We start from the raw sequence: 21,594 nt of genomic DNA on the forward strand, positions 1-21,594 counted from the left end.
CAGCAATGCAGGAGAAATTCTGATGTCAGTCAGGAATGTGTTCCAGACTTTGTGAACCATTACCAAGAATGCCATGACCCATGCCAGTGCTGTGCCCATCAACAGCACCATGAGCAGGACTTACCCTGCAGATATCTGAAAGTATCAGAGGTAGTGTGCCTTTAAGTATTTTGCTAGGTTGTATTGGGCTTTGTACACCGTTACTAATACCTTGAACTGGGCCTGGTCCATTAGTGGAAACAAAATTGCAGACTACAAATCCTACACCACTTTTAGAGGCAGCCATCTATTTCATATCCCTCATCCCTTGACCTCGATATGGAGGGAAGTGACCACAGTTGGTCGACCTGTGCATCAATTTTACCTAATTATCATTTGTGAAAAGAGCAGTTTCCTACCAAGGATTATCACTTTAGTCTTTACATAATTGATTTTGAGAAGGCCCATGTTTTCCATGCCTTTCTAATCTGACTCTCAAATTTTGTAGGATAAAAATCATTACTAATATAAATATCACCATTTGTTCACATGGGGTGATATGTGTTATGTGTCAGGCTATGAGTATGTAGAGCAGACCCACTGAAACCAGTGGCCTTAAGTTATTTACTTTATAAGCATAAAATACATTGTATAATGTCTACTTTATAAGCATAAAATACATTTTCTTACCAATAACATGTTTATCGATGAAATTATGTAGAGTGAAATTGTGATAAATTTTTGATTATCCACCTAGTCCGTTCTTCCCCAAATCAGTAATTGCCCTTGCTTCCAAAAGGTTGAGAAGAAATCTTTTCTCATATGGCTTGGTCTCCAGTTTTTCCACCATCCTTGTTGCTTGCCCCTGGAGTTGTTCCAGTTTGTCAGTATCCTTCTTAAACTGTAATGCCCAGGACTGGACATAGTACTCTTGATGCTTCACCAAAGCAGAATAGAGTGGTTGTTGACTGATATGCAAAGTTACTGCACAGCTTGGAGGCTTTCAGTTTGTGAATCCTTGTTAGGAGAGAGCTGGAAAAATAAGAAAGAGGTTTATTATCGGAAATACATACTTGGGTGGTAAATAATTATCTAGTTTTAACTAACTAAGTTGGAGTTCAAAGGAGCTATGTCCCTTGGTTTGTTTATTCCTTTGTTGTGGGTTGAGTCACAGTGCTGCCCCAAACCCGGGTCAGTGCAAACTGCCCCAAACCCGGCCAGTCCAGGTTTCTTGAGCAGGTTGGCGAGGGAGTTACTTTTCTCAAACACAGGCTGAAATTACACCGGTAGGGCTGCCACCACTCCCTTTTGTTCAGGGGAACCCAGAGTCACCTCCCAGGGAGAAGGATGTGTCTCATTAACCTGGCAATTCCCCCCCCCCACAAGCTGCATCCACAGGCTTGCAGGCAGAAATTCACACGGTAAAGCGTAACTAAGCGGAAGGCTTGGATTTAGCTATTCCCCCGGAAAAGGCACAAATACCAACAGGTTCTACTATAAAAGTTTATTTTAAAAGAATAACTGAAAACATGTTGAAAATCAACAGGCACATCTTATGAGTCTTACAAACATAAAAATAACAACACTGTACATTATAACTAGCTTTTACATACTCACAAAGGAACACGGTTAGAATAGTCAATAGTCCTTTCAAGCTGTTGCGTAATGGAGTTGTTTGAGGATTTCCATTTCAAAAGGACGAAACGACTGCTAACGATGGAAGTTACAGCCGGGCATCTTTGCGTTGAGGCAGGATGGTGCTGCCAGCTTTTGTGCCTCACTGGCTGCGAGGACATGCATGCAGCCAATACCCTCTCAGCCTGCAAGGCACACCACCCCCCAAAAGGCGACTCATTGGCTAATTTGGGGTGCAGCATCTGGCGGCAAGTCAAGCCAGGCGGCCAGGGGAAATTCCCCCAAAGGCCACCCAGCCATGTGCACTCTGTTCTCACTGCCTGGGGATGGTGACCAAGCATGAGAGCCCGCAACTGCTGCCCACCCAGAGAAAGAGGTAAGCGTCTATTTTCAGCAGAGAGAGTTTCAAAATGATGTCTCTAAATAAGGTTAAAAAAAAAGGTGGGAGGGGAAACAGAAGCAAAAGCATGCAAGCTTAAGTGTATCAGTTAAGATTTTGAAGAAAGGGTCAGCATAGAGATCAAAGGACACAGAAAGAGTTTAGGAAAATGAAGGTTCCATACACTGTCTGCTTTAACACCATGCAAACCTTTCTCAGAAGTTATATCCCACACTTTCAACAGTTGTACTTTTCATGATCTGGTTTCTATAAGTCTGTTGCCGCAGTCTAGAATCTTTTCTCATAGTCTTTGTAGCTTACTACAAGATACATAGTCTTTGTAGCTTACTACTACACTGCTTACTATGTTTGTAGTCTGCTAAAACTCTTTCTCACATACCACTGCTACATCATGTGTCACCTATAATCTCCCTCAGTAAAATTGTGCACTCGACAGAAAAATATTCACATTCAATCACAAATACTATGATCAATGTTGCACCAAATTTTAGCTTGAATGAAAGGATGCAAAATGGATGTGGGAAAGGGTGGAATGCTCTCACAAACTGAAACTTACCATTTTCAAATTTTAGGAGGCTACATTAAACCCCCTTTTCTTCCCTTTGTTTTCCCCTCAACATCATTTTCTTCTCCCATAATCTTAGCCAATTCGCAGGTAGGGAGAGGTAACCTACTGTTTGCCACCAAGAGAAGACAAGATTGCTGCGCTAAATAAGACAGTTGGCCTGACCTAACACATCAATTCTTATATTCTAAAGCATTTTGTGCACAAATTCATTGCTCTTCTAGTTGATCACAGTAGCCATTCCACAAGCAAATTCTATTCATGCCATACTCCCAAGAGTATTGGGAGTATTGGGACTCAATAAGAACCCTACAGTATCCTCTCCATCTTTTATTTATCTTCTTAGTATAGAAATATGCGTACATGCATTTATATCTCATTCATTGCTTATAGTATATTGAGAATTGTGGAAGGATTAAGATGCTTTAAAATGTCCTTCAGATTTATATAACTTTGTAAAAGTCAAAGTGATTTAAACATAACAATTTATAAATTAGATTTTGGTCCCTGTCGTCTTTGTGTGCCAGGTTTTAATCTAGAGGAAGTGTTACACAATGTTTAAAAAGAAACAAGATTTACAGTGGAAACAAATGTACAAATATTAAGCATCATTGTAATAAAATGCTGGAAAAAATGTGAGTATGCTGACGTTAATATCCGAGCTAATATTTTCACTGAAAAATGTCCATGTTCAGCCAACTTTCTGATGCCAGCAAAAGACTTTGGATGGGAATCATCATGGCCACACTTAACACTTTATCATTCATTTACTTTTAAAAATTATGACAGTTACATCCTAGTTGTAAAGATATATGTGCTAATGTTACTGCAACAGTGTCCTAAACAGACCACATGCAGCAAGTCAGTCAAGCTATGTTGCCTATAATTTCCAGTGCCACTATAATAGGTTAATGCCATGTATAAAGTGTGAGTTGTTGCTGAATTACCGGTAAATTGATGGGTGGTGGCTAAAAATATCATTTAGATGCTGTATCAGTGAAATAACTTCAATCCCTTTCTGCAATTGCCCATTTCTGTGCCATATGACAACTTTACAATAGTGTATTATACCCTATCATGCAATCAGGACAATTCATGCTTTATTGGTGCTGCCATTCCTGGTTTTATATGATGTCATTTTACTTATAGGGAAGTTTTAAATGTTTGACGTTTTATTATGTTTTTATATGTGTTGGAAGCCACCCTGAGTGGCTGGGGCAACCCAGCCAGATGGGCAGGGTAATAATAATAATAATAATAATAATAATAATAATAATAATAATAATAATAAATGAAAACAAGGTGAATGTTACTAATAAAAAGAAGCAAGTTTGCATGGCTGTTACTATGATAGTTGTATTTTAATATCCCAGTGTCAACTGGCACTTGCTGAAAGAGTTGTGTAAACTATCTACCTTCAGAACATAACCCACTTCAACTGGGCCACTTGGAATCATATGACAGTTTTAGCAACCTTAGGCAATTTCCTATTCCTGGGACTCATGTTTCTCTATTTCTATCATTATAGAAGCATACAAGATAGGACCTGGAAGGGTTCCCCAATGTCATCTAGTTCAGCCTCCTGCCCTTTAATAGAAAACTAGCCAAGACTGCTTGAAGACATTGCTTGTTTAAACAGAAACTCCAATATGATGGTGGTGGTGAGTGGACATGTGGCTGCCATGCTGCGTGATAATGTCCACTTGTACCTGTGCACAAACATGGTAATATGGGAGGAGGGGATTATAGCAACCCCCACTATTTCCCATGGTGGGATTAAGCCTATCAGGTCATGTTGGGTTCTGTGATCCCACCAAGCAGTCAAGGGCAGGTACAACATACTGGGATGCAGGTGACTCCCATAGCCTGTTCTGCCTTTGCGAAGGCGATCATATATCCGTCTTCAATTCCTGTATCTTTGCTGTGTTTTCTCTCGGGCATTTCTTCTTCAGGCTTGTTTCTTGATATTTTTTTCTTCTAGAATCAGTTCCTGTTCATTTTGTGCCTGTGTAAGAGTCCAGAGTTTCCCCCCTCTCCCTTGGAGAGTGACTGTGTGGTTGTCGTTTGTCTTGTTCTGGTCGCCATTTTAGCTTTTCCCCAGTCACCATCTTGTTGCCTTCCTGCACACTCTCCTGATCTCTGGCTCTCTCCTAAGAAAAGATCATTGTGTTTGCCCTCCCCCCTTCCCCTCTTCACTTGAGTTTCCAATGTTGCTTTCCAAGGGAGATTTATCTAATGCTACATTCTGAAGCACCGGAGCAGTAGTGCTCCATCCCGATCTTTTCATCAGCTGTATGACGGGGTTCTGAACAGTCAGCCCCTTACTGCATCAATTTTTATGCCTGTCCTCCTTTACAACCGTTGAGTTTACTGCATCTTAGGCATGTATACTGTATGTTAGACCTGCATACCAGTTGGACACATAAATGCAACAGAGATGGCTTCCGAGGACCCTGCCTCAGTGGCAATAGGTGTCCTGGAGAGAGCAACAGCCGCAAGGCCACAAAAAAGATTAAGCAGTTGGAGTAGCAGCAGCGATATACCCAGAGCACTCACTAGCAGAGGTGTAGAGCTCCTACTGATGTCAGAAGGGCCCAATACCACCAGATGTCAGAAGGGCCCAATACAGTGGTGCCTTGCAAGACGAAAAGAATCCGTTCTGTGATTCTCTTCGTCTAGCGGTTTTTTCGTCTTGCGAAGCAAGCCCATTGACGGATTAGCGCTATTAGCGCTTTTAGCGGCTTATCTGCTGATCGGATCAGCTGATAAGCGGCTTAGAAAAGGGGGGGGAGGAAAGAAAACCCGCAGGAACTCGCAAGGCATTGTCGTCTTGCGAAGCAAGCCCATAGGAAATTCGTTTTGTGAAGCACCTCCAAAACGGAAAACCCTTTCGTCTAGCGGGTTTTCCGTCTTGCGAGGCATTCGTCTTGCGGGGCACCACTGTACATTGGTAAGGCATCAGTGGTCCTTTCAGCTCCTGTGGATGGGGAGGGTGGTTGGGTCCCTGTTTAAGGGGTTACTAGTCAACAGCCTATGGATACACAGTTCTCAGTGCAGCCAGAACAACTTATGGTGTCCCCCCACCCTACAGCCTACTCCAGCTGCAATGGATTTTCAGCACAGTAATGATCAGATCTCCTCTAACTTTAATCTAGTGGTTGCCCCTAATTGTAATGCCCCACTACTTCAGTCCACTAACCCTGTACAGCTGAACACAGTACTGGTTCCTCCAAGAGGAGCCTTTTTAAGGGTCTACTTCGTCATCTTCATCCTTAAGAAATAGCCAGGCTCCTAAAGGGCAGTTCTTTTTTATTCCAAGTCACCTCTAGTTTTCATAGGCTACAAAAACTTGTTTCAAACAGCTTCCGGGGCGCATTTCTCCATTCTTTAAAAGGAATTTTTCGACCGGTAATTGCGCCTCAGTTGTTGAACGTTTGGGAAGTCGAACTGTCTTCCGGAATGGATTATGTTCGTCAACTGAGGTACAACTATTAAGCATCATTATAATAAAATAGTGAAAAAAATATTCACTTATAGTGTTGATTTATTGCCTGAGGCTTTTTAAAAAGTAACCACCCCTTTACATAGTATCATGAATCCTTTGGTTTTCGAAATACACCTTACCACCAAAAAGATTGGGGGGGGGGAGTTTTCTTTCACTGTAGAGCTTTTCAGTATTATAATCTGTGTCCTTGCATTTCTTCTGATACTGAAGATTTCCTATAAAACACATTATCAAAAGGAGACCATTGAGTTGTGTAGTACTGTGTATATATACTGACCTCTGCTGGAATTTTTGGTTCCTATATGCATTAGTTAGAAAATCTCTGGATTTCTCTCACTAAATTTTAAACTTTGTAAAAATAAAATACGGTAAAAATGCATGCTCAATTTTAAATAACATCATTGAAGAAAGTCCTTTTCACCGCTCATTTAACCCTTTTACAGTTCAGCTCATACTTAGTGTTTTAACACAAGCATGTGTAGCATTAACAATAATTAATTCAACCACATGTCCCTATTTATTCAGTTACCCTTTATACTTAAGTCTGAATTGTCATGATTTTATTTATTATTGATATTGCTTTGCTTGTACTTACACGTATATAATGCTTAATGGAATATATCTTTATGTGTCTTTATCTGAAGGCTTTCAAGATCTTGCTCTCTCTCATAGTCTACAATATCTGTGTGGCCACAGCTAGGCATTATTTTTCCTGTCCTCTGTCCTGCCACCAATGAATTAATTTTTTTCTGGGGAGAGGATTGGATAAAACTCCCTGCAGCACAATTGGTTAGTGGCTTTGGCTGCTAATTGAAAGATTTTGCTACTTTATTTTCTCCCTTCATATCTTGGAGAGGATGCAAAGACACAAGGGATTTGAGGAGACATCTCTTGGCAGAATTTATTGGAAAATAATATTTAATTTAATTTATTAATTTCCCCCCTGTGTGAGACTTGAACCCTGGTCTCCCAAGTCCTTGTGTGACATCATCTGCTACACCACAAGCTACTTTGTGTATTTAATGTGTTGCTTACCCTATTCCTTAGGCTCAGAATTATTTAAATAAACAAATTTATGTTTATATTTTTATACTTAATATCATTTTATATCTAAAAAGGAAAAGATAATTGTGCCCAAAAGGGCAACTTCGTAAAGTCCTGTCCATCATTCCACCTTCCAACTCATCTAAAATGAAACTTTTTAAAAAATCAGTATAATTGTAAACAAGGTGATTTTTGTTTTAAAAATGGAAATAAATTGTTTTGATATGATTATGTCATCTTTCTAGACTTTTGTGCAGCTTGCAAGCAAAAGGTGCATGTTTAATTGACATGTTCTTTAGTGGACACTGGAAGTCAGTTATGTAATCCTGAATATGGTCAATAAAGATGACAAAAGACCATGAATTTTGTCCCAAGGTGAGGCCTTCAGTAATGGCCTCACCACAACACCCTTCAGATGACTGGGAACTATCTTTTCTCAGAGGATTCAACATGGGGAAAGTATCTGAGTACATATGGATGGCTGAACAATAGCAAGCAGTTTCTCCACATCCTTGGGCAGCAACATGTCATAAACAAAATGGATAAAATGAGGCCAAGAACACAGCACCATATCCAAAGAAGATTTGAATCCCTGAAGAGGAATCCAAGTCAAAATGAATACAATTTATTTGGAAAGTCACAGAGGGTTTCATAGGTGCAAGAGGGCAGACAGCTTTTTCTCTACACAATTGCCAAGTCACTTCCTGAGGCATTTCAAATGGCATTTCCCCCCCATAGCATATTGGCCCGAAGATAAGCTGCACTTTCCCCCCAAATTCCGACCGTGCAAGGCTAAAATGTGGCTTATATGCGCAACCTTATGCTTCCAGCAAAGTGGTGCAGCTCCCCCCCCCCCAGGAAGCAGCCCGGGAGTGCAGGGGAATGGTACCCATAGGATTTTATTCTACATTTGCCATTTACGGGTGTGAGCGCCTGTGCAATTTTAAGGGAGCAGCTTATATTCAGGTATTGTCTTTTTTTCTCCCCCCCCCTTTGAATTTTAAAGGTTTGGCTTATTTGTGGGTGCGCCTTATATTTGGGCCAATACAATACCTCCACATGTTGCATTTATGAGCTCTTCCAAGCGGTTTGAAAATACCTTTAAAAGGAGAAAGAAAGAAAAAGGTGTTCCACCTTGTAAGGACTTTTTAAAAAAACTCCTAAAGCTTCTGGGTTTCTTTTTAATTTTTCTTTTAAAATCTACACAGAAGTGGAATGGAACTGACTTGCCAGTGAACATGTATGAAAAGTACACAAACCAGATGAAGTGTGTTCCCTCCATCCTCTTTAGATATGGAAAGTCTGCCTGGTGCAACTAGTAAGAAGGACGAAATACTTGTAAATTGCAAGAAGTGTGAACTCTGAAGAAGTGTGCATGCACACGAAAGCTCATACCAAGAACTAACTTAGTTGGTCTTTAAGGTGCTACTGGAAGGAATTTTTTTTATTTTGACTATGGCAGACAAACACGGCTACCTATCTGTAACTCTTAAACACAGAAACTCATCCTGAAATGCCCTGAAGCTAGCAATTGTGTCACAATGGCTGTATAAACAATGCTTGCCTAGGAAACCTTTCCTATCTAGTCAAGAGATGACAGTTAGTGCTGGCAAGAGTTTGTCAGAGGTCAGAACTGTTACCAGCAACAAAAATTGTTTGAAAAGTTACTACAGCTCTTGTTTAAGGTACAGCTTTTTTAAATCACCAGTCACTATAGTCATTTGGAGTGTATATTTGTGCATATTTGTATACGTGCATGTGTGTCTTATGTGCACTAAATGCAAATGTTTGTTTTGAGCAGATGACTGCTGAAAGAAAAATGTGAAAGGAAAGGAAAGGAAAGTGACTAGATCCAGTTCTATTAGTCATTGTATCTAGAGATAATCAGTTTCTCTATTCTGAAGGACCGGCCTACTCTTCTAGGCACTTGTTTGGGAGCTGCAATAATCCAACACCATCTTGGATTGTCGCGTTTTATACACAAAGGTCCCATTATCTAGTAGTAAAGGTTTGTTTGTTTTCACAGTGTACCCCTGGTACACTAAGATCTTCATTAAAGACCCTTCTCCAAGTTCACATCTGAAATGTGTGGTAGGATTACCTGGGAAAGGTCTTAGTGGTAGCTCCTACAAAAGCAGCCACCAATGGACCAATGGTCTTATTTGGTGTTAGTCAGCTTCCTCAAGTAGTTTCATGTAGATGTTAATATGCCTGGAGGATACCATAGAACCCATAGCAATTTTCCAAGTTCCATATTTAGGAAACAGTCCTGCAGGTAGGATCAGAATCATCATGTCCCCTATAACACTATGTCCCCAACCCCTTTTCACTATACAGTGGTACCTCGGGTTACATACGCTTCAGTTTACAGACTTCGCTAACCCAGAAATAGTACCTCGGGTTAAGAACTTTGCTTCAGGATGAGAACAGAAATCGCACGGCGGTGGCGGGAGGCCCCATTAGCTAAAGTGGTACCTCAGGTTAAGAACAGTTTCAGGTTAAGAACAGACCTCCAGAACGAATTAAGTTATTAACCAGAGGTACCACTGTACCCTTAATCAGCTATTTGAGAGGCAGTGCCTCTAAGAAACTGCCTCCCTCTGCCTGTTGGTAGAACTAGCCCTGACATGGGGTCTGCTGCTCAAGAGGAAGGGGGGATTACAGTTATTACACCTAAAGTAGCTCTAGGAATCTAAATCTTCATCAATAAAATGTTTGCTTCTATATTATTAAGAGTGTTGAAACAGATCTCATATATTCCATTGCTTTACTTCTAAGTCCAAACACTGATTTTACTTTCCTGGGTTCCATGATCACTGCAGATGGCGACAGCAGTCATGAAATTAGAAGACGCCTGCTTCTTGGGAGAAAAGCAATGGCAAACCTAGACAGCATCTTAAAAAGCAGAGACATCACCTTGTCAGGGCCAGTGTAGCTTGTTCCTCCCTCGACTGCCTGCGTGGGCAAGCAGCTCGTTTAAACTTCATTGAGGTCTGGCCCTCATACTGGTTTTGGGCAGTGTATTGATACATCACACAGGCCTATCAACCAGTTGATTCCTGATTTTTTAAAAGCAGTTGTTAGTCTGATTTCTCGGCTATTTATGTTCCTAGTTTCTGATTTCTCAGTCATAAATCACTCTGATCCTCTTTGGAGTATTTTAATGGCCTCTGCACAGTTAATCCCTTTGCTGTTTGGCAGATAACATGCCATATACTCTCTTTAACCTAAAACAATTCTGTAAATTGAACACAAAATATGGTTAAAATACTGCAAAATGAGTAATTAAAATGCTACAGGATCTGTCTCAAGCTTTGATTTCAGTTATACTTTTTAATGCTTTTTGTTTATAATAAATTGAAGTGTGCATGCAAGGATTTGCATTGTAGTTCTAGGATGGTATCCAAGGCAAGGGGCAGAGTCTATATGCTTGTTAGTAATCTGCTACTAGCAAATGAGATCCCCACGATACCTGTGAGAAAGCACTGCAGCTCTGTGGTTGACGCAGAAGATTCAGCTTTCTCCTTGTATAAATAAATTACTGGGTAAAACATCCAATCTGCCGTTTACAACATTTGGCTGAGATCCTTCCTTTACATATAGACCTGTTTCAGAAAGAAACATTACCCAGCCTCCTCAATGGAAGTGACATTGCAGAGTGCTGTGTTGCAATTAGATATTTGTGCAGGGAATTGCTCCAGCTTGCTGCTTCACATAAACAGAACAAATGGGCAGTGTGTCTTGTGATGTCCATTTGTATTTAATGCAGTAATTACTTACTTGTAACTGGAAGTGGGAGTCTAATAATTAATACCAATGACAACCAGATTGCTATTCCTGTTACTTTCTGGTATGTCCTGAGACATAACCTAGGTAAAACAGCTGGTGCATATATGCTGTGCCTTATAGTCATATCTGTTCAGGTCTCATACTATTATTTCTTAAGAAAAAGCAGAAAAGACTTTGCTGTAAGGAACAGACAACAGCAAGCTCCAGTTGAAAAGCAACCATACAAGAGTTATTAAATTTAATGTTTAATGCTGATCAGCATCAAGTATTTGGCACCTTCCAGTAAATGATATGCCATAAACATTAGTGATAATTGATCTTATAAATCTGTAATGTCGCAGCATAGCTATTGCAATTTATACTTCAATTCCTAAACTCTGCTTCCCAAAGTTCCTGAAATGCAAGCACCAAGCAAATCAATACACCATGTGATATCTGTAGTAGTTATTGGGGGGGGGGGACGGACACCACTGTAAATCTCAGTTTTATTCTTCACCTTAACTAACATTTTTATATAGCAAAATCAATCATCACTTGGACCTTGTGAGTTAAATTACCCTTGGAGGACTACTGCTGCTTTAGGCTTGTTTCTTTTAAACAACTTGAATGCTTTCTGCATCATCCATTTGTAGGCATACATTGAATCTAACCAATTTTTAAGTGAGAAGAATTGGCTGCTCCAAAATAACTGGGTCTAGAGATCAATTATGTGCCCCTAGGTTTGTCGCTACTATGTAAGAGACAATTACTGTCTGTATCTCATTAAAATGGTTCTAAATTAGGGCACTACTGAATAACTTAAACACAATATGCCAACAGTGAACCAAACTTGTTTTGTATCACCACAATGCTAACATGAAATGGTGTTCAAAGAGAATATTGGATTTTTTAAAAGAGTAAATGTCTTTAAGGCCCAGCTAGGCAAGTTTGGCCATATATGTTTGCTGCTGTTATTTTTAACAATTAGCTAGTACAGGGAACACAAGGTGGATAATAACTGGGATTTGTGCAGTGGTGCTGGTGCCCACTAGAACTGGTAGCCAATGAGCAGTAAGGGGGGTCTGGCCAAGTTGTTCTGGTTTTATCCCCATCCTCCCTTGTAAAGCTACTGTGGACATGCAAGCATTATGATTTGACAAATAGCTAAACTGAGAAGTGTCTTGCTTTGGTTAAGAAGGGATCCCAATTCTAATGTGGGTTGATGGTAAAGAAGCTGTACATTAAATGAAAGTAAGCCCCACTGGATTCCATGGGGATTGCTCCCTAAGACACAATTGCAGCCTGAACTGGTTAATATTAAAGGTGCTAAACAGGACTGTTAGCAAGAGAATCCATGAGTTTCCAGACATGGGAATAGATTATACCCCTCCCTCAGTTTATTCACTTCTACATCTATTTTCCAGAATGAGGAATAAGGTGAAGGGATATAAAGTGGACCTGAAAGACCAAAGTTAAAATCAGCCACAACCTCATTGTCTGACTTTGGGCCCAATTGCTGTCTCTCTGCCTAACCTCCATCACAGGATTAAGATGGAGAAAATGGCACCTTGAGCTCCCTAGAGGAAAGGTGGAATGAATACAAATGCAATATTGATATATAAGAAACAAACGAAATCTGAGTCTCTCCAGCCAGCCAGTCCCCAATTTTGAACTGGAGAAGGGTTTGGAATCATGAAAAAAGCCTAACCCAAAAATAAATTTAAAAATCAGGGACACAATCAGGATCCTCAGGCCTACAAACATTGGACTTTACATTTAGGTCTTCATCAAATCCAGTGTGAGACTGTCTGCTAGGACAAGCTTGCCTGGGTGGGGTGTGCAGGCAGGTGCAAACCTTGATTCCATACTACATACATATAGGCTCTGCACACCGCATTCTCATCAGAACCAGCATGGAGCTCACTCCTTGTTGAGATCAGGCAGTCTCCTGCACTATTTCTGGATCCTTCTGGAATTGTTTTAATTTCATTGATGACTGTTACTGCTGCATTGTATTTTATATTACTTTGGATTGTAATTTTAATACTTATTTTAAAAGATTTTATTTCTGTGAGCCAGCCTAGACTACAGCTGAGGAAGGCTGGGGTAAAAGGAATTGATTATTATTATTATTATTAGTGGTAGTAGTAGTAGTAAAGCCAACAGATATAAATATATAATTGAACTAGATTGCAACTAAGTACAGGTGAAAGGTTGCACATTGTCTACCCCACACACAGAGAAATGGGATGTTAGCTTTCAAAGTATATTTCTGGAAAGTGTGACTATTCTGCTCTAATTTTATTTTCCTTTCTCTGACAAACCTCTTCCTAACAAATTGATTTTTTTTAAACAACAGCAACAACTGGGCTCCTCCTTGAATTGTCAGTTTCCTTAGACGAAGCTTCTTAGCTCGACCTCCAGGTGTCGCCGCAGTGCTGTGTGATTGGCGGGATTTGGCGACTGGGTGGTTAATCGTGCAGGTCAAGCGCAATAAGGGGCGGATGAATTGCACGGAGGTGGTTGGGGTTTTCTGAACAACCGGCAGTTTCAATTGCTGATCTGACTAGTCTATAGGATCTATTAAAATCTGTTGCATTGGAGTGAGCCCGAACTTGGGCCCGCAGTATACTTGTAAAAGATGCATTCCCTTGTCTCCAGGCAAGCGGCGTTTGGAGCTGCAGCAACAGCCTCGAAGACGAGAGTGAGTAGCCTAAGCAGAAGGACGCCCTGTCCTCCAAATCCCTGCTCTTTTCCATAAGCTATCCACTACGGGAGGGGCTGCCGCTGCCCTTTCGGGAATGTGGGTGATTAGCAAAGCAGAGTTGGAGGATTGCATTCTTTCAACCCAGCTCCGCAGCATGCGTGCATCTCCCCGGGACGCAATCTCTCTGCCGAGCAACGTGAGTGACACCGAGGAGGAAGGGAGTTGGGCGGGGAGGAGAGGAGAGGAGAGGGCGCTGCCCCCAAAATAAGGCTGTAAGACGTTCCTGGGCCACCAGGGGGTGAAGAGTGATCTGCGCGGTTTGATCGGGTACAGCTGACGTGTTTTCTGCATAGATATTGCCCATCACGATAAAAGTATCCGCGAAGCTGTTTGCGTTCACAGGGTTGCCCCAGCCCCACCCATGGTGCTTAATTTCTAATCCACTCCATTCCTCCCCCTCCCCCCACCAAGTAGTTGAAAGGGAACAAATCACCTACTTCCCTTAGCTTCTCTGAAGCCAACAAAACTAAGGCGGGGTAAGTGGTTTCAGTAAGAATGGCAACCCTCCGTTGCAAAAGGTGGGCTTTGGAGTCGTCAGCAGGCTGGAAGTAATGGCTTAGTGACTAGTGCAGCCCTGTGTTTTTGGGAGGAGCCGGTGGGGCTAGCCATCCTTCAGTCTCTACTAGATAGATGCAAAACACCCTACGTCAAAGGGCTTTGATGCCTGTTAAGCTGTCCATCAGGCTTAGGACTGGAGGCTCCAGCCGTGCAGTTCCTCGCCCGCTTTTTTTGTGCTGCGGTGAAAAGCAGACATCTGGTACTGGGCTGGCTGATGTCTCCAGTTTATTGGTGGGGCTTCATTGATTCCACCTGTCACCACTCCCTTTTTTAAAAAAATAGCGACGGAATTAGGAAAGGAAGAATTCATGAAGGGAAAGCCAGCAAAATGTGACGCTGGCTAAGCAAACGTGGCTAAAGGCGGACTGGGGGCACTACAAAATCCCAAATCAGTAGCTTGCAAGTGCAACCACTCCCCAAGCCGTGTAACCAAGGATAGGCAGATAGTCCAGCTAGAAAGTTTTGTGCTTTTCTTAGAAGCTTGCTTAAATTCTTCCATTAAAAGTGGTTCAAATTGTAGTGGCAAGTTGTATCATTTCTTGCTTGCTTCTAAGGTGGGAAAATGAAGTACACCTGTAACAACTTGTGTGAGAGGTCTCGCTAAATTTAATAAATTGTGCATAGGACTAGGTTGATTGGTGACCCATTCCAGCTTCATATTAATTTCTGATTAAATAATAGGCAGCTTTACACTTGTGCAACTAGAGGTTCTGGAGGTTGCACAGGTGTTGCTGAGGCATATGTGAATATGCAGAAAATACACAGATAAGGGCAGAGTCTTTCAGCTGCTTGATTTGAAGTCACTTGGAAACCAAGGACAAGTGCGTCTTACACAGAGCTGTGTTTGAAATTATCGTCAGAGACCATGTGATATGCCACTGTGAGACCAGGATACTGGACTTGATAGGTTTTTAGCTTCTTAAGTTCATGTAAACATTTTCCTTGGACACAGTTGCTTATGGGCACATTGAAATGGAACAGGATAGTTTGGTTAAAATTGGAGAACATCGCCAGATTTAGGGCATTGTGGGTGGTTCCTTGCACAGGGCACCAAGCTGAGGAGAAGCAAAATAATAATTGTGAAAATAATAGCTATGGGAAGGGGGACAAATTTTGTCCTTGCCCACGATGCCATATTACCATCTCTGCCTCTGAGTGGGGCAGTTGATTTATATGAAAGAGTAATAGTAAAGTGGCGGGATTAGGTTGCTGTTTGTGTTAAGCCTGGCTAGTATTTAGTTAGCTGTGGAGCACCTGTCTAAATGTTAGTGCTTTTAGTACACTGCTCTAAGGGCCAAGAAAATGTGTAAGGAGAAGCTGAGAGCTTATTGACCAGTTTCAAAAAATACAGATGCCAATGCTCTTGCCTTGGAAATCAATGGCTTGAAGAGTCTGGGAAGCTTGTTCAGTCTGTTAAGTCAGTAGACCAGTCCAGTTACCTAACATAGGCTGTTTCAGCCGAATAGCGCAGTATCGTCAATACACTAGGAAGATACTGGCATTAGTGGCAACTCTTGGGCAGTTTGTTTGTTATATTTTCTTGATTTACAAAAGTACATGCATTGTCTCTTTTTTCAGGTTGTAAAGTCTTTTCTATGTATCAGTTACATATGATGTGAGACAGTGTTCTGTACAGAATAAGTTTGGGGCATTGTTATGCAGAATTGAGAGAATAAAAAGTACTAAACCTGAGGGTTTATCATGGGCATCCTTGCCTTTGTAGGTGGATAATTCCTGAATCAATCCCTGAGACAGGATAAAGCAGAGTCTTCTTGTACAGAAATGTTCATTTCACTTCTCAGGTGTGAGATGTAAATGTTGAACTGACTGGAAACTGGGTTGCCATCAGCTGAGTGGAAAAGTACCAAGAAGGTCCAGCATGGCTACTATTGATTTCAAAGGGGCCATTTTATTTTAAAAAGAAAATGATGGATTTAGTTACAAGGAAGTGGAAAGGGGAGAGTCAACTTCCTCCATGAGTGAAAGGTTATTGAAGGTTATTTAAACAGAAGCTTAGCTAGAATGTATATCAAAGAGCAGGAAAAGTACCTATAAATCCAAGGGGATGCCAGCATGGTTAAGAAGTAAATTAAAAGAAGCTATAAACAGCAAGGTTGTCTTCAGAAATAGAATTCTTGTCCAAATGAGAAGAAAGAGCCCAAGATCTGGCACAACATATGCAAGATAGCAAGACGCTGCAAGTGAAAAAAGAATTTGAAGAGTATATGGCTAAAAATATCAAATCAGCGATACAGATCTCTTTAATTGTATCAGAAATAGGAAACCAGCTAGAGAGGCAATTAAACATGAGACGACAAAATGAGTGGCAAAGGGGGATGTGGAGACTGCAGAGAAGCTGAATCAAAATCTTGGCAACTCTTTACTGTAGAAAATGTAGGACATAGATGTGCTTGGATCTGGGGTTTGTTTGTTTCTTTGTTTTGTTTTAATATGGATGCCTGAAAGATGAGTCCAAGAGATGAGAAAAAGTTTTAGAGTTCACTGATAAATTATCAAGTCATCTATCTAGATGGAATCTAAGCAAGAATTCTTAAAGAATTCCGATTTAAAATGTATATTGTAACAAAAATAAGCAGCCTGTCCCTAAGGATAGTATTTGGATTGAAGAACTGGAAAATACATGATGTAAAACTAGTAATAATTGTTAAAGAGATTAGGTGTATGGGATGACAGGCCAGTTAGTTTAATCTTTGTTCCAGGGAAATTGGTGGAAAGCATTATTAAGTACAGGATTATTAAGCATATAAAGTAAAAAGTCTTGCTGAGGAGAAAATTCATTGCTCCTGCAAAAGGAAGTTCTGCGTTTCCATCCTTTTATATGTCTTTGGTGGCATCAACATGTATATAGGTGTGGCCCAATAGAAACGGTATAGTTCCAGTTTTCTTTTTAATGAAAGACTTCTCTCCCCAAAGGCTCCTTACCAATTATTGGAAATGAGAATTATTATGGGTTGGTAGCAGCTTCAGCAGCAAGAGTGTGGGAATGATTTTCATAATCTAGAGAAATAGGAAGTGGGGTCCTTCCTATTTGATGCTTTTTTACTTAATAATAAATGATCTGGATGTAGAAGTGAGCCTTTAGGTAACCAAATCACTCAGTGTGTTGAAAACCAAAGCAGACTGCGAAGACCTTCTAAAGGATTTCTTGAAACTAAGTGAATGGGTAACAAAATGGCAAATGCAGCTCAGTGTGTCTGATTAACCTAAACTTCTTAATGTCATATATACAATGATGGCTTCTGAACTGCTAGTGACTAACTAGGGGAAACATACTAGGATTGTGGTAGGTAACTTAAGGCATCAACCCAGTGTGTGGTAGCTGTGAAAAATGTAAAATCCATGTGAGGAATTATGAGTGATCAAGTTCATAGTGCCCTAATACAAATCCATGGTGCAGCCACACTTGGAATAATGTGTGCAGCTCTGGTTTCCCCACTTCATAAAGAATATTGTAGATTAGTGAAAGGCATAGAATACTGAAGTCAAAATAAACACTTGCCCTGTGGCAAAAGTCTACAAGCTTTAGAACTTTTTAGTTTAGAAAAGTAACTAAAGGGGGACATGATAGAGACTAGCAGCGTTATGCATGGTGTAGAGAAAGTAGGCAGAACAATGTTTCCCCCCTCTCCCATAATATCAAAACACAGGTTAATCAAATGTGATTGATAGCCAGGAAATTCAGGACATAAGAAGGAAGTACTTCTTCACACAGCCCATAATTAATTTTATGGAATTTGCTATCACAAGATATGGTGATGACAGAAAACTTAGATGAATTTAAAAGGGGATTAGACAAATTCATCAAAGATAAATCTATCAGTGACTATCAGTCATGAACTCTGTATGGATCTTCCAAATTCAGAAGCGGTATGAAACTGAATGCCAGTTGCAGGGGGAGGGGTGTAGAGTGGACAGTTACTTTCAGTTATTGATTGTGGGAAACAGAATGCTTGACTTGGTGAATCTTTGGCCTGATGTGGCACGACTGCTTCTATCTTCCCAAGATTGTGCAGTATGTTTGGAGTATCTCTGATATGAAAAAAGTTGCTAAATCCATGTGGATTGCACAGATTAGAGAGAGAGAGATTGTGCAAGCCAGCAGAAAGTAAAGTTGGTTTAGAAGCCAAGGCCATGGAATTTAGTAGAGACTTTCCTGTTCAAAGTACAGTAAACTTCACTGTTGTTGCACTTTACAGAGTACTAAAGAATAGAATAGTTTGGCAAAATAAAATACAGTATACTGCTTTATAAAAGTATACAGAAATATTTACATACTATGATTACTCTAAAAATGCTGTTGATAACCACACAATTTGGAAAAGTTAATACCAAGTGGAAATATCAGGGCCAAGAATGAAATAATACTTTTCACACCAAAGATGTGAATACCCTTTCCCACTACGACACATTTCCAAATGCTATCTTCTGCCTATTATAAGCTTTACTCATTTTCTTGTCAATAGCTCATCATCCATAGTTTCTCAAATGGGTTGTGTTCATTAAGTCACTGCTTTTCAATCAGTGTGCCGTGGCACCCTGGAGTGCCTTGAATGATGGTCAGGGGTGCTGCGGGCAACACTGGCCTCTATCCCTCTTTCTTTCCCTCCTTCCTCTGATACCCTTTCACGTCTCTGCCTACCAAAGGCTTGCACAGCTGTTTATTGCAACAGCCCTGGCTATAAGCTCCGCAAGCGAATGGTGCCTCTAGGAGGCACCTCTCTTTGGGGCAGTGGGGACTCAGAGACTGCCCAGAGGACTTCCAAGGAGAGGGGAGGAGAGGAGGTTGAGGGAACACTACACAAGGGTGGGTGTTTGGGAAAGGGTGAGAGGCTGGTAGCTCTGCAAGCAAGGGGTAACATAACTGGGCTCCTGAGCCCCACAGAGGTGCTGCAGAAAGAAGGTACAGTAGTTGATTAAGGGAACTGTGGACTCAAAAAGGTTTAAAACATCTGCATTAAGTGATTGTGACCATTTCTTACTATTGTTTAATATGGCAATAGATCTAGTTCTCCTTACTACTCTAAAATAGCTATAATCTCAACACATTACAAGTTTTCTATCTGGATAGGTGGTGATGGTAGGTGTGTGCTAAAATGCATCTTCCCACCACTTAAAACACTGTCACATGTAACTTCTAGATATTATGAGAAGATGCAATTCTATTTAAAAGGCAACCCGAACATCCTTCCTAAAACTGTATTTTACCAGAGAAATACACAGACGATTTAGAGACTAGCTCCAGGACAGTAAGGTAGAATGTTACCATAGATTTGTCATTGGACATATGATGCTGTATGTACCGTATTTTTCGCTCTATAGGACGCACCGGACCACAAGACACACCTAGTTTTTAGAGGGGGAAATCAAGGAAAAAAATATTATTTCCCCCACAGTCCCAAAGAGCAGCGGACAGGCTGCGTGCAGCCTGTCCGCTTCTCCCAGAGCTTCTTGGGGCTGCAGGGGAAACCTGGGTCCCCCCCCCCCAGCCCCAAAGAGCAAAGAAGCCAAGACAGCCAGCGGGAACCATCCCGCTGGCTGTCTTGGCTTCTGCCACAGCTGCGCAATCTCTCCAGCCAGGAGCTAAACCTCTCCAGCACAGCTAAAGAAGCGTGGCTAAAGAAGCCAAGGCAGCGAGCACAATCCATCCCACTCGCTGCCTTGGCTCCCTCTTTAGCCTTGTGCAGCCTCCTCCGTCTGGAGAGGCTGCGTACGGCTATGGCAATTCCCCCACCTCTCGCAAAAGCCCACAGGAGCTGAGCACCCTTTCAGGAGCGCGCGGCTCCTGCGGGCTTTTCTATGAGGAGGGAGAAGGGGCTGACTGGCCATGTCAGTCCCTTCTCCCTCCTGGGAAAAAGCCCGCAAGAGCCGCGCAAAGCTTGTGTGCGGCTCTTGGGGGCTTTCCCTGCCTGCCTCCCCCCTGCATTCGCTCCATAGGACGCAGAGAGTTTCCCCCTTAGTTTTTAAGAGGGGAAAAGTGCGTCCTATGGAGCGAAAAATACGGTAAATGCGCAAGCTACCGTTTTAATGCTGAAAGATTAAAAAAACGCTAGCATACTTGTGATGGGATGATGAGCTGCTTGTGCGTAAATGATAGTCCCTCAGAGTTTGTTCAAGCCCACAAACCTCTGTCTGTGACGGAGCCCCTCAGACATGGCTGCTCTAGTCACTTGCAGATTCCGACAGTGGTTGCTTTCGGAATCGCTTCCAGCATAAAAGCTCCTTAACGGAAACACGTCTTCTGGACTCGCGGCGTGACAGTTTCCGGCGAGGAGTGGGTCTCCCTATGGGAGGTTCAGATACCTCCCCACTGTTCTCGCTGGACGTGTCCCTGAGCCCTCCCTCTTGCTCGCTTTCCCTCAGAGACCCACCTCTCCCCCTGCTGGTTCCTGCCTCAGCTGCTGAGTCTCTCCCAGCCTCCGTGAGCCCTTCCACCAGAGACCCACCTCTCCCCCTGCTGGTTCCTGCTTCCGCTGCTGAGTCTCTCCCAGCCTCCGTGAGCCCTTCCACCACCTGTTCCTCCGATGGCAGTTCCCTGACAATACTGATAAAAGCATTTCTGTAGAATAGGTAAAGACAAACCTCATAAATTCTTGGTGTACACTATATTCTACATGGGAAAAATATGTCTATTGTAGGCATAATCTTAAAAGATAACAGTGGTGTTATTTTCTAAAATGCAATAGTACAGTTATACTATAAGGTGCAAGCATGGTGAGATAGAATCAAGGGCTTAGTAATTAATACACTGATGTGCTTTGGCTCTTCTAGACTGTACTGTACTTTAAAAGCAAAACACATTTCTATTTAAAATGCTTGCCAAATTAAAACTGCAACCTCAAACATACGTTCCAAGAAGTAAATCCCATTTAACTTGGTGGGACTTGCATCTGAATAAACATGAATAGAGTTGACCTGTCAGAACTGTTAGGGCAAAGAGGTAAGGAGTTGTGGTAGGGCAGCTTTGTTCATTTGAGGCTGCTTAGTTTTAACAAGAACAAATTCTCTATTTGTTACACAGGAACCTAGACTGCGAGTTGTGCCTCTTATTCTGTGGATCATTTGGAGAAATACACTCAAAGCAAGATACTAATTGGTAAGTGGCCTCCATAAACGCTTAAGGAAAAGGTTATAGCTAGATTTTTCCTTTTCAAAAGAGGTATTTGGCACATCTAACTGTAGTCTTAGGACAGAGTATTCTGGCAAAGACAAGGCCTTGTTTAGGAGCTGTAAATCATAATGAGAGAAATGTTTCATGCCCAGCTGGTCAATTAGGCTTCAGTATGCTTAATTTAATGAAGTGAAATAAGCAGGGGTAGAAAAACTGTATGGCACAGAATGTAGAACATAGCAGC

The 21,594-nt window shown here is 41.5% G+C and overlaps 1 long non-coding RNA gene across 1 annotated transcript in view; it reads left to right on the forward strand.

The window, feature by feature from the left end:
* Positions 1-21,594, forward strand: part of LOC309525101 — a 66,826-nt gene that overhangs the window by 39,792 nt on the left and 5,440 nt on the right. Inside the window, exon 4 of the long non-coding RNA XR_014216051.1 lies at positions 21,261-21,335. This is a non-coding gene — a long non-coding RNA (uncharacterized lncRNA). The remainder of the gene's footprint in view (positions 1-21,260; positions 21,336-21,594) is intronic.

Source organism: Podarcis vaucheri (assembly GCF_965113315.1).
Source record: "Podarcis vaucheri genome assembly, chromosome: 1".
In the NCBI taxonomy this organism is placed as follows: domain Eukaryota; kingdom Metazoa; phylum Chordata; class Lepidosauria; order Squamata; family Lacertidae; genus Podarcis; species Podarcis vaucheri.